The sequence below is a fragment of the Eschscholzia californica genome, unplaced genomic scaffold (assembly GCF_041429995.1).
Source record: "Eschscholzia californica isolate CP2 unplaced genomic scaffold, dmEscCali1.0.p SCAF_6, whole genome shotgun sequence".
In the NCBI taxonomy this organism is placed as follows: domain Eukaryota; kingdom Viridiplantae; phylum Streptophyta; class Magnoliopsida; order Ranunculales; family Papaveraceae; genus Eschscholzia; species Eschscholzia californica.
The window spans coordinates 16,271,807-16,284,048 of NW_028238483.1; positions in this window are offsets into that span (position 1 = coordinate 16,271,807).

Below are 12,242 nucleotides of genomic sequence, written 5' to 3' on the forward strand. Positions count from 1 at the left end.
TCGGTTTGGCCGAACACAATTTCATTTCATTTCATTGCATACGGAATAAATTTCTTATTCTTAATCAGGGTTCTTCTAATTTCTTTTCTTTTTTAGTTTAACACCTTTTAAATTTTATTAAATTATTATTATTAACTTAAGATAATAATAATAATACAAAATTATTACTAAAATTTAGTATTTCTTAGACTGTACTTCTATATATAATACTTTAGTATGATAAATACTTTAGGGTTCGGTGGGTTCGACTTGGGCGGTTTCTAGAAACCCAAGCCGAAGCCAAACCAACCCGATTTAAATTGTTTGGGGGTGCGGCCGAACCAAGTTGAACAGTGACATGTTCGGCCCAAAAACCAATCAGTCCCGTTCGACTTGATTTGGTTCGACTGATTGATTCGATTTTTTCTCACCCTTAAATAATGATTTCTTTTCGTTATTTTGAATACGTAGTGGTTTTTGGCCATTCTTGTTGGCCCCGTACTTAATATTGTATGAAGATAAAATTAGCTATAATATAAATCTCTTCAATTCCGAATTATAAAAACGTGAATCTTCAATTATGTTGTGTTTACCTGAAACCAAACTTCAACTGCATCAGCTCCCATGAATTTCATTTGCAACTGTTTGTGAATGAGTACCAATAAAATCCTTATGTCGTACCTCATATTTTTTTAGTTGTTTATGTGTGTATATTTGTATTCTTTCACGAGAGCACTATGAACACAAATATATTTTTTTTGTTGAAAGGAAAACAAGTTGAAAAGTGGAATACTAGACAAAACAAGTTTTTTAGATAGAGAAAACCAGTTGATATATTGGAGAAAACTAATTATAATAACAAGCATCAGAATCTACTATGACAAAGTGAGATGAAATTGGTGGAGAAGTATGATTTTCGATCATCACTTAGAATGAGCGGAGAATAGATGAAAGGGAGGATTTCTTGTTTGAGAGAAGGTTATGGTTTTTAAGATTTGTCCCAAAGGGTCCCGGCAGAAACAATGCAACCAATGGATATTGTACATCCCAACTAATTCACCACATATGTTGGGTCAAGGGTCCAGAAAGAGGGAGTTTATAGGCATCCTATCCATGGTAGCCCATAAATGAAAGGGAGGTCCAAATAGTCAGAGCCCCACGCGAAAGTACCGTAACGTCTTTGTTTTTTCATCAAATTTACGAAATCTGCCACCCAGAAAATTAGTTTATTTATTGGGAATTTTCTTGTGTACTAGATACTTTTGTACCGGGAAATTTTCTTGTGTACTGAAATTTTTTTATTTACTGGGAATTGTATTGTGTACTAGACACTTTTCGAACTGGGAATTAAATTATGTACCGAGAATTGGTTTGTGTACTACCAATTGGGTTATGTACTAGACATTTTTGTCCTAGGAAATTTTCTTGTGTTCTGGAAATTTTATTGTTTACAGAGAAAGTGTAAAATAAAATGAAAGTATTTGAGAAAATAAAGTATTTGATTCAAAAGGTAAAAAATCTAGAGAGAAATATGATAAAGAGGGAAAGAAAATCTCGAGATAAATCTAAAATTTGAAAATGAAATCCATCCAAAAAACTTTAAGATTTAAAAAAAAACCTTCCTAAAAGAGAGATAAATTTACCGTAAATTTATGAGATAAATTAGGGGGAGAGATAAAGATCTTAGCGGAAATTTGTTGGCGGCATCCTACAATTTCGCCAAAATTTCTAGAAAAAACGGTCAAAAATAGTGAGAGAAAAACTGGGAAATTTTGGAGAGAGAAAGAACGGAAAGAGGGAAGTAACGAAGGTAGTGACTCTCTTAAGGTTTTAGAGAGAGAAAGAAGACGAGAAGACAGAGTTTGTTGGACGAGATACCAAAATTTCGGCCAAAAATTTCGAATTTTCAAAAAAAATTACTTTCCCGCTTTATATTTTCAGAAAATACCAGAATTTCCCGTCCAGGGGCAAGAAGGGGAGAAAAAAATAAAAACCAGGGAATAATGAGATGTCCCTATCATTTGGACCTGCACTTAATATTTTGCCAAGTTTGGATTTTTTTTTGTTTTACCCCCCAAAAATTGGACTGTTTACTCAAAAATCCCATTTTTATTGGTCTCTAGTGTGCTTAGACCAACTCCTATCTCAAAAGAGTTAGGCTTAAAAAAAAATCATTTTTTTCAACTTAAAATCAAATGAAGAGGCTCAGCCTAAAAAATTAACTCCAACTCAAGAAGGATTTAAGCTTAAAATTTGTGCATGTGGGAAATATGTGTGAGTTTTTTTTTTTATGGGCGTGTGAAAAATGTGTGTTATTATGTGCAAAACATGTATGTGAACAATTTTCGAAATAATTTCTTTTTCAGATTTTGAATTAAAACAAAACGGGATATTTAGACATTGACCCCCAGTTATTTAGCGATATTAGGACTACACCCCAAAATGAAAATATGTGTGGCATTGACCACCACTTTTTATTCGTTAAATATCAGTTAAGTGATTCGCATATCAACCACATGTGTGACTTATGACAAAAAATACCCTTCATTAAATATTTAGGTTGTTTAAATAGTGACCTCTAACTATTTACTAATATCCCCAAAACAAAACTGCTATAGGTTACCTAGCATTCTCGATTTTTTCATCAAATACCAATTAAGTAGTTTGCTTGCAGTTTCGTGTTCCTCTTATTTCTATAGGTTTTCAGAGATAGTTTTTATGATTGGTCTATGAACTCAAAGTTAGTCTGAGAGTCTGATCCAAATAAGTTGAGATAGTAAGGAAAATAGGTTATCTGAAGTCCGAGACGTTCAACCCATCTAGCTAGATATGTTATATAGACTATCGATGGAAAACATATAAAAAAGGGTTATGCCAGTATCTGATTGTCCACGTACTAAGTCTGGTTGATTAGAGAGATTACAGAAGGTCTCAGTTATATAATTGTTAGATACAAAGTCTAATCCTTAGTTAGTCTTAGGCTTGTTACTTGTAATATAAAAAACTTATGCATGTGCATAGTTGGCAATCGACTCACTTTACTGATTTTTAATGGCAAAAGCGAGAATGGAGTCAATCCCAAACATATTTTCGTTTCGGGGGTGTAGTCTTAAAATTGATAAATAACTAGGGGTCAATGTCTAAATAACCTAAATATTTCATGAAGGGTATTTTTGTTATAAGTGACACATGTGGTTGACACGCGAACTACTTAACTGATATTTAATAGAAAAATTGAGAATAGAGGTCAACGACATACATATTTTCGTTTCTGGAGCGTAGTCCTAATATCGCTAAATAACAAGGGATCAATTACTAAATAACCCAAATAAAAATAAATTAGAGTTTAGTTTAAGGGAGATTTTATGGGCAATGCCCAAACATATTAAAGGCAATGTGTTTTTTATCCAAAACTTGGTCAAAATAGGTTGACCAAGTATGGTTAAAGACAATGCCCAAGTTTGAAGGTGTTTGTCTGATAGAGAAAGATATTATCAATATTGTTATTTCCCAAATAGCCCCTTATTTTGTGACTGGTTTCCTGCCTAGCCCTTTACTTTATCAAAAATACCCATATGGCCCACTTTTTCAGATTCCGTTATAACACCGTTAACTAGTCATTACCTCTCTCTCATCCAACTCATCACCTCTCTCTGCCACCTCATCGTCTTCACAGGCGAAGGTCGCCGGCCAACCAATTTTCTGGGTGGCGACCTTCAAACATTTAAAAAAAAATAATTTTTCTCTCTCTCTCTCTAACTACTCCGGCGAAGGGAAACCCTTCGCCGGAAATGTCAGTTCGCGCGAAATTAAAAAAAAATTTAAGAGTGAGAGAGAAATTTTTTAAAAAATTTAATGTTTGAAGATCGCGGGCCGAAAAATTGGCCGACCGGCGACCTGTGCCGTGAAGATGATGAGGTGGCAGAGAGAGGCGATGAGTTGGATGAGAGAGAGGTAATGACTAGTTAACGATGTTATAATGGAATCTGAAAAAGGGGTCATATGGGTATTTTTGATAAAGTAAGGGGGCTAGGCAAGAAACCGGTCACAAAGTTGGGGGCTATTTGGAAAATAACCCTATTTAATGTTAGGAGTATTTCCCAAATAGCCCCTAACTTTATGACCTGTTTCTTGCCTAGCCCCCTACTTTATCAAAAATACCCAGATGACCCCCCTTTTTAGATTCCGTTATAACACCGTTAACTAGTCATCACTTTTCTCTCATCCAACTCATCGCCACTCTCTGCCACCTTATCTTCTCGCCACCTCATCATCTTCACCAGTGACCTTCAAATATTAAAAAAAAATTTATCTCTCCTCTCTCTCTAAAAAAACAAATTTAATTTCCTCTCTCCTCTCTCTCTCTCTCTAAACTCCGGGGAAGGGGGTTTCCCTTCGTCGGAGGTCGGGCAGACCGTGAAGGTCTGCTCAAACAGACCTTCAAGGTTTGTTCCTGCAGACCTTCCAGATCTGCTCGAGCAGACCTTGAAGGTCTGTTCCGACAGACCATGAAGGTCTGCTCGTACAGACCTAGAAGGTCTGCTCGAACAAACCTTCAACGTCTGCCCGACCTCCGGCAAAGGGAAACCCCCTTCGCCGGAGTTTAAAGAGAGAGAGGAAAGAGGAAATTTAATTTTTTTTTTTAGAGAGAGAGAAGAGAGATAATTTTTTTTAATGTTTGAAGGTAGCCGGTCGGTGAAGATGATGAGGTGGTAGAGAGTGGCGATGAGTTGGATGAGAGAGAAGTGATGACTAGTTAACGTTGTTATAGCGGAATCTAAAAAACGGGGTCATTTGGGTATTTTTGATGAAGTAGGGGGCTAGGCAGGAAACCGGTCATAAAGTTGGGGGCTATTTGGAAAATAACCGTAATTAATATGGCCAGCGCTTTGGGGAAATCAAAATAGTTTCCGGGGTGTGAAGACTTTGTCAAAACTTGTCAACTTTAGTTGACCCAGTATATTTTCTAAATGTTAGGGGGAAAGCAAATATTTTGACCATTTCTTCTCTATTCCGGCAAGGGTTGTCAGAATCCGATCACCACTATCATCACCGAAATCCAGCCACCACCATCATCACCAAATCCGACCACTACCATCATCACCAAAATCCAGCAACCACCATCATCACCAGAATCCAAAGATAGAAGTAATAGAGCGGTCAGACTTAGTCTAGCAAGGACTTTGTCTTGGGAGAACCAATATGGTGTTGCTACTTTCCAGAATCTTCTAATTAGGGTTTGTACATCAGGTAGTTTTCTCTCTTCATCTTCCTACAACAAATCGCTATCAAATTGAAGTTGTAATCGAAATTGAAGCCTAATCTACTACTACTACTACTACTACGAGAGAGAGAGAGGGAGAGAAAGAGGTAAATACTACCTTATTGTGGTGTTGTTATGGAGGTGAGAAGTTGAAATCTTCATTAGAAGTGATTGTTGAAGATAAAGAGAGTCTGTTGAAGTTAATAATTGGGAATCTTCTTTTATTAGGATTTGAAATGGTAATGGAAGAAATTGGACGATGTCTAACAAAAGCTATGGAAAGAGATGAAGAACGGGTGGTGGTGGTGATGGTGGTGGTGGCGGAGGTGGTGAAGAAATGTTGATCGTGGCCATGAATGACGTAGGTTGAAGCTCTAGCAGTTGCAGGTGAAGTTGGAGAGAGAATCATTTCCTTTTATGGCTTTCTTTATGTTCTGTTAATTCTTCCTAGAGAGAGAGAAAGTTCATCCTAGAGAGAGAAAGAGAGTATTAATGCTCTGTTCTTTCGTTTCTTCTTCACATTCGATAGATTGGTTGGTCTTTGAATTTGAAAAAGTTAGAAACCTTCAATTTAGAGTGGGGATAGGAGAAAGAAACTGGTGGTGGTTGTTGCCGGAGATGGTGGTGGGAAATGGTGGCCGGAGTTGAAGATGATGAAGAAGAAGAAGAAGAAGAGGGAGAAGCAATGTTTGATTTCCCCGTAAAATTTGTTTCCCTGGAAAATTTATAAAATTTCACATATTTCCTTTAAAATTTCACTCCCCGGAAACTATTTTGCTTTAAACTAGTTTCTCTCTTTGAAAGACGTGGGGTATAACACTTTGTTTTGAAGTTTTCATTTCTACGTTAGAAATGAGGAAGAAAAATGTTTTACACTTTATGCTATAATTGTTGTTAGAACAAAAGCTGTTTTTGTTTATTTATGGAAAAAGTGTTCCCTCCAATAGGTGAACTTACTTTAGCCATTTTATTCATATATCTAAATAAAACTAACATACATTTCTATGCCAGATTTACTCAGACAGTAAACACAGTTTTTCTTTAATCTCATTTTCTGATAGTTAGCGTCCATTGCTAGATTGTGAAGAATTGTAATTTGTAAGTCATAAGAGAGGGGGAGACTTGGGCATGGGCACAGCTAAGGGTTGGAATGTGCCTAAGAGTCTACTATCCGACCGGAACGCTCAGCTCCAATGGCCTAATTGCCAAACCGAAGTCCGTGACGGGCTCTGTCTGCCCGGCCCGCCTGTAGATAATGGGTAGGCTTGGGCCTCACTTCAAAATTGGCTACCCGAGCATAATACCCGGTTGCTAAGCCCAGACATATAACCCGCAATTTAGACCCGTGTGGTGAGCTCGTTTGAGGTGACATGAACACGTGTTTTAGCATAAATGAATTTAAAATTCTTAAGTCAAAAAAGTGTCCAAAGCGGAAAACGCGTTTTCAGCTTTTGGATTGAGTAGGTGGTGGCATTAATTAAAAGGTCCTGGCTTTGGGGCATAAAAAACAATCTTCGAGACATAAGGACTTAGTAAGTCAATATCGACTTAAGGGCATAGGGGCATATTTATTTTCTAACCCAAGTATTGAAGTTGTCTCTTGTCCCTAATCTTCATCTTCCCCTCACTTCAACCCCACAATTAGGAACCCAGCCCTCATCGATAATAGAAGAACATAGAAAAAAATGAAAGAATCAAATAAGCACGATGAGGAAAAACGGGTATCTCATGAAACACTAAAATTGGAATCCTAATATACATATATCATCAGATAAAAGAAATAAAGAAAACTTAAACAAGAAAACATAACCAAATAATCAAAATCTAAACTTTTCAGAGATAGTTGCAAGTTTTACAAAGGGTTTGCGTTTTAACAATAACACAGTCTAAGAAGATCAGATACATATTAGACTGCTAATAGACATAATAATCACCATATAACCAGGGACGGATACATGATTTTCACTAAGGGGGCGCGAATTTATATATCTAAATTTTATTTTTTGCAAACAAAGCAATTAAAAAAAATATTTGTATTTATTAAATATTAATACGTCAACAATTACAAACGCATTAACCTCTACAAGAGTTCATGTTTCGAAATGTTTTGATGATCGACTCATTATCTATTTTGCTACAAAATTATTTTCAATAAAGGCTACTAAACTATCATTCAACCACGAATCACTCATCTTGTTTCTTAAACGTGTTTTAACTAGCTTCAAAAAACTTCAAAAAAAAAAACTAGCTTCAAAAAGCTCTTGCAATAGAGACAGTCGCAGCCGACAAAGTTAGTGCTAAAGTGATAAGCAAATAAACTAAATAATATGTTTTATTTCTCTTAGTTTCCACCAATGTTCTAGCAAGAGCTCCAATCTCATCCAAATTTGAAAAATCATCATACTCCCTCGTACGGAAAATGTAATTATTAAGCTGAGAACTAAGTAGCAGTGTCAAGACTAATGAAATCTGACGGATAAAATTCAGCAAGACGCATCAACTTACTTTTGTCAAAAAAGGCAAATCCTCTAGATGGACTCAAACATGTCATACAACAAAACAACTCAGTACTCTTGAAACGAATTCAAACATAAAATACTTAAAAATCTATATAAAGTAAAACAGAAGGGAAAACGATGACTGGGACAAACACCCTTTTTTAATAAAGGATATTGTCTGGAAGCCCTTCCCAAAATTTAAAATATAGTCTTTCGTAGAAAAAAAGTTACCTATTTAGAAGACAATAATTTTTTCCTTCTTAGAAATAAAATAACTAATTTAAGTTAAAAAGAAACAAAATAAATTTCAAAGGTAAATATACAAATATATCTGTAGAAAAAATACATAAATTGCTTACGGGGGGATTCAATCCCACAACCTCACACTCATAGCTAAAATGTAACTCACACCCTAACCAATATGCAAAGTCCATCTTTGTGACAATATCACATATCATTAAATAAATATATAAATTTATATATACCTATATTAAAAAAAATATTTACTACTACTATTATTATTTTTCAGGAGGCTCCATAATACTAAGTGTCAATTTGAATTTTTCAAGTTGAGTGTTGCATTGGAGATGCTCTTACATGGTTGACAACATTGCTAGGGTTAGGGTTTTGATCATCAATGTCACTACTTGTGGTAGGTTTATGGTGATAGAAAATTAGGGTGAGGGTTAAGATGAAGATTAGGAGACATGAGATAACTTAGTAAATCTTTGGGCTAAAAAATAAATATGCTCATAAGTCAATCTTGATTGATTAAGTCTCTATGTCCTGGAGATTTTTTTTTCTTTATGTCCCAAAGTTGTCGTTTAATTAAAAGGTGTCATCTTTTTGCTGGGAGTAAGACAGCAGGTGAAGGTTAGGGGTTCCTCCTGGTATTCACCCTTCTTTTTTTAAAATTTTGTGATTCACTTCTATTAGGGCTAGGCTACTAATAAACTAGTAATTACTTACTACTAAGACTACTAAGTAGTGGTTCAATTTTCACCTCATTTTTTAAATTTGGTCATCTAACGGTTAAGAACTCTCTGAAAAACTTAATTTAAAGACCTTCTTCTTGATATTGATCCTTTTAGTGATAACTTAACTCCTATTGAAGAGGTTGGGATACAATTGGGTGCTCTCAGCATAATCCTAATTTGACATAATTTGCCACAGGTTTGTCAATTGTAACATAATTCTCTATCATCTAAGTTTTAATATGGTTTTTTCCTACAAAATTTTTATCTTTTCCGGATTTCTTTTGCAGTTTTTGGTTCGATGGTTATCGTGTCATACGATCCTTTTTATGCTGCACTAATGCTCTGCACAAGCACCACCTTTTGTGAATTCAAAATTTTGAAGTCTTTTGGATAAATCTTCTTCAACATATGATATACTTGGAAGTTTGAAGAAGGAAACAATATTCATTTTGTGTTTCAAATTTTTATGGATGTTTGGCTATGCAAGTTTTATTTCTGGCTTGTGTTATCACTTTTTGATGTCATATCTAAACCTTTGAAGCCCAATGATATTTTTCTTTATACTTTGTTAAGGATTTTTTTTTTTTGTGTTGTCTTCGTATTGGACAAAAATTTTTAACTTTTGTTTGTGTTGTCTTCATATTGGACAAAATTTTTCTACATAGCATCAATAAAGTCAATGTTTTTATCTAAATTATCTTTGGATTACAATCTTAGATATTTGTATTATTAAAGCCCGTCGCAATTTAGTGTCCGTGACGAACTTTGAGCAAGATATTTCTACTCATGCCCGACCGGAACCCGCTCGTTAAGTCTAGTGATTTTTACATCTTGTTAGTCGAAATGCCTCACCAGAGATCTAAGGTACGCACGGGTACCTGAGCTCGACCTGTGTGCCACGGGGCGGAACCAGGATTTCAAGTCAGGGAGGCAAACTTCTGATTTGAATTTGACATGTTCTCTTTACGTACGATCATGTAATACAATATAAACTGTAATATACTTCCAATTATATTTCATATGTTTTCAATGATTCCCCTCAAATGTACTTATGTTCACTACTGATAATTGGAAAACTTAACGGAGTAAGGTAATACCTCATGAGAATGAACACATCTTTTTTTTTTCTTTGTCACATATCCGCATAATTGCAACTTGTAAGTATGCTATTCCAATTTGGTACCTGTCGAAAACAAAATATTTCGTAAAATATAACACAATAATAGCTAATGTGAGACACTCAAAATGGAAAACATAATTTAACGACTAAAAACTTCATATAATAGTAAAGAAATTCCAAGTAAATTTTTTATTCATCATTATTAATTTGTCTAAAAAAACTAGGAAAACACAAAATAGATAAAAAGATATACTAAAAGCTATTAGTAAACCAACATGGCACTAGTTAAGTTACAAGTTTTGCTACTTGAGGTGTGCCCTACGATTTTTCAAAGAATAAAATTCATCTATTATTGAATCTGAATCAATCTTTTCAGCAACTTCTCTCTCAATGTGTATGAGCATGCAATCCCTTAGAAAGTCGTCCTCCATCTTCGTGCGAAGTTTTGTTTTAACAAGTTTCATTGCTGAAAATGCTCGCTCAGTAGTCGTTGTAGACACTGGTAGAGTTAGCACTAGACGAATCAATCTATAGATCAAATGGTAACACTCTGACTTCTTTGTTTCAACTAAGCGTCTGCATAAATCTGAAATAGTAGGCAAATCCTGAAATTCAGGATGCTTAGGAACATCAAGCTCGTAATGTTACAACTGACATCTCAAAACAACTATCTCTTGGTAACTAAAATCTTGCGGATAAAATTTTTCTGCAAGACTACAAAGAGCATCAATCTTAAAGGACTTATACTCATCCCTCGGGTCCAAAGATGAACTAAGAATAAGAAGTTCCATTGCATTCTCAGTAAATCTTGTAGGGTGTGTTTGGTAAAATATTTTGGGTTTTCCACCTTCTTCCCGAGAAATTCTTTTTATTTCCCCAAAACATCGATCTTTTTTCCGATAGCAGCAGTTATATCCTTCAGTATATAAGAGTGAAATGAAGTTTCGCGTTTTCATTTATCCTACTTTCCAGCCGATGAGATCCATCATCCTCTTTCAGCTTCTTCTTTGTTCCATCTTTTGCTAAGAACAATAAACTAGATCGAACTTGGACAAAAACCCAAACCGAACTTGAACGAAATGTTGAGTTCTCCAAAACCTGTAAAAGAATGATGATTAAAACAGACGACTTGATTCTTGATAGCATCTTGGATCGATCACTCACAATCTGTGAAGCTGACATAATATGGATTTTTCAACTCCTCTTTTTATTATAACAGATTGTGTATAAATATACCAAGTATGGAAATCACATGAACTTCCCACAAATTTACTTCGTGGAGGTCTACATAATTTAGTTTAGATGATAATGGAATATTTGAAGCTAATCTTGATCAATCTCAGTGATTTTGAAAACAAAGTAGATATGCTCCATGATTTCCGAAATGTAGATTTGTTCAAAACGATCTGAAACTAAATATCGTTCTTCCTTCATTCTTCCAAACTGTTAGGCTTGATTGTGGCCAGCTTTGACCAAGTCAAGAAGTCAAAGGATTGACTGAGACTACACAAAAGCGGATCATCGTCAAAACCATCGGGGAGGTGGATTCAACGGAACTCTACCACTTAAGCTCTGACTTGGGAGGTCAGCATGAATATCTTCAGCACCTTGGACCTGGGTTAGCTTAGAGGAAGCGAAGCCATGAATCTTAGCCAACTCATAGAGAATTCTATTTGGTCCCTACAGATTGGAGGGAGGTTTGCAAAGGTCACTTCGACACCTTGAGCCCTACTCTACCTTGAGGCAATACGGAAGGTGGACCCGAGTCAACTTCGCAACCTGAGTCGTACTCTGGTTGGAGATTTTAAGGGGAGAGATCAGCTAGAGAAGGCTTTGCCCTCAACTCAAATCTATCTAAAAAGAACAACAATAACAAAGAAGGTCAGACAGCTAGAGCCGAAGTTTCGCTTTTTATACACGAACAACTATGCGTCAAAAGATTTTGTCATTGTCAGAAGATACACACTCAACATATATCACCCTCCCAGAGGACAAAAAAAACATGGTCATCATCTGGTTCCTTGCCACGACATCATCTCAGTCGTGCATCGCCACAACTCCCCAAACCTATGCATATCAAGTTTTCCCTAAAAGAGATCAAAGGTCATCTTCTCACTTTTACTCATTGAATTATTTCTTTAAATTGCAAAATTATCCAACTAATTTGCGCGTTGGAGTGTCTCCTCCCATTTTGCAGTTCCTTAACCTAAATGAGTTTAATGAGAGCGTGAAGAGATTTCATCATTGAGACCGAGATGGCTTATTTTCAAGAAGATGCTAAAAAATCACTTTCCGACATCATCCCAAACGAAATGGTATATTTCTAGGTTTTCTTTTTACATCTTTGTTTGTTGTGTACTAAGTTGGTTTTGATGAAGATCAACATGCGAAGCGAACACGTCATC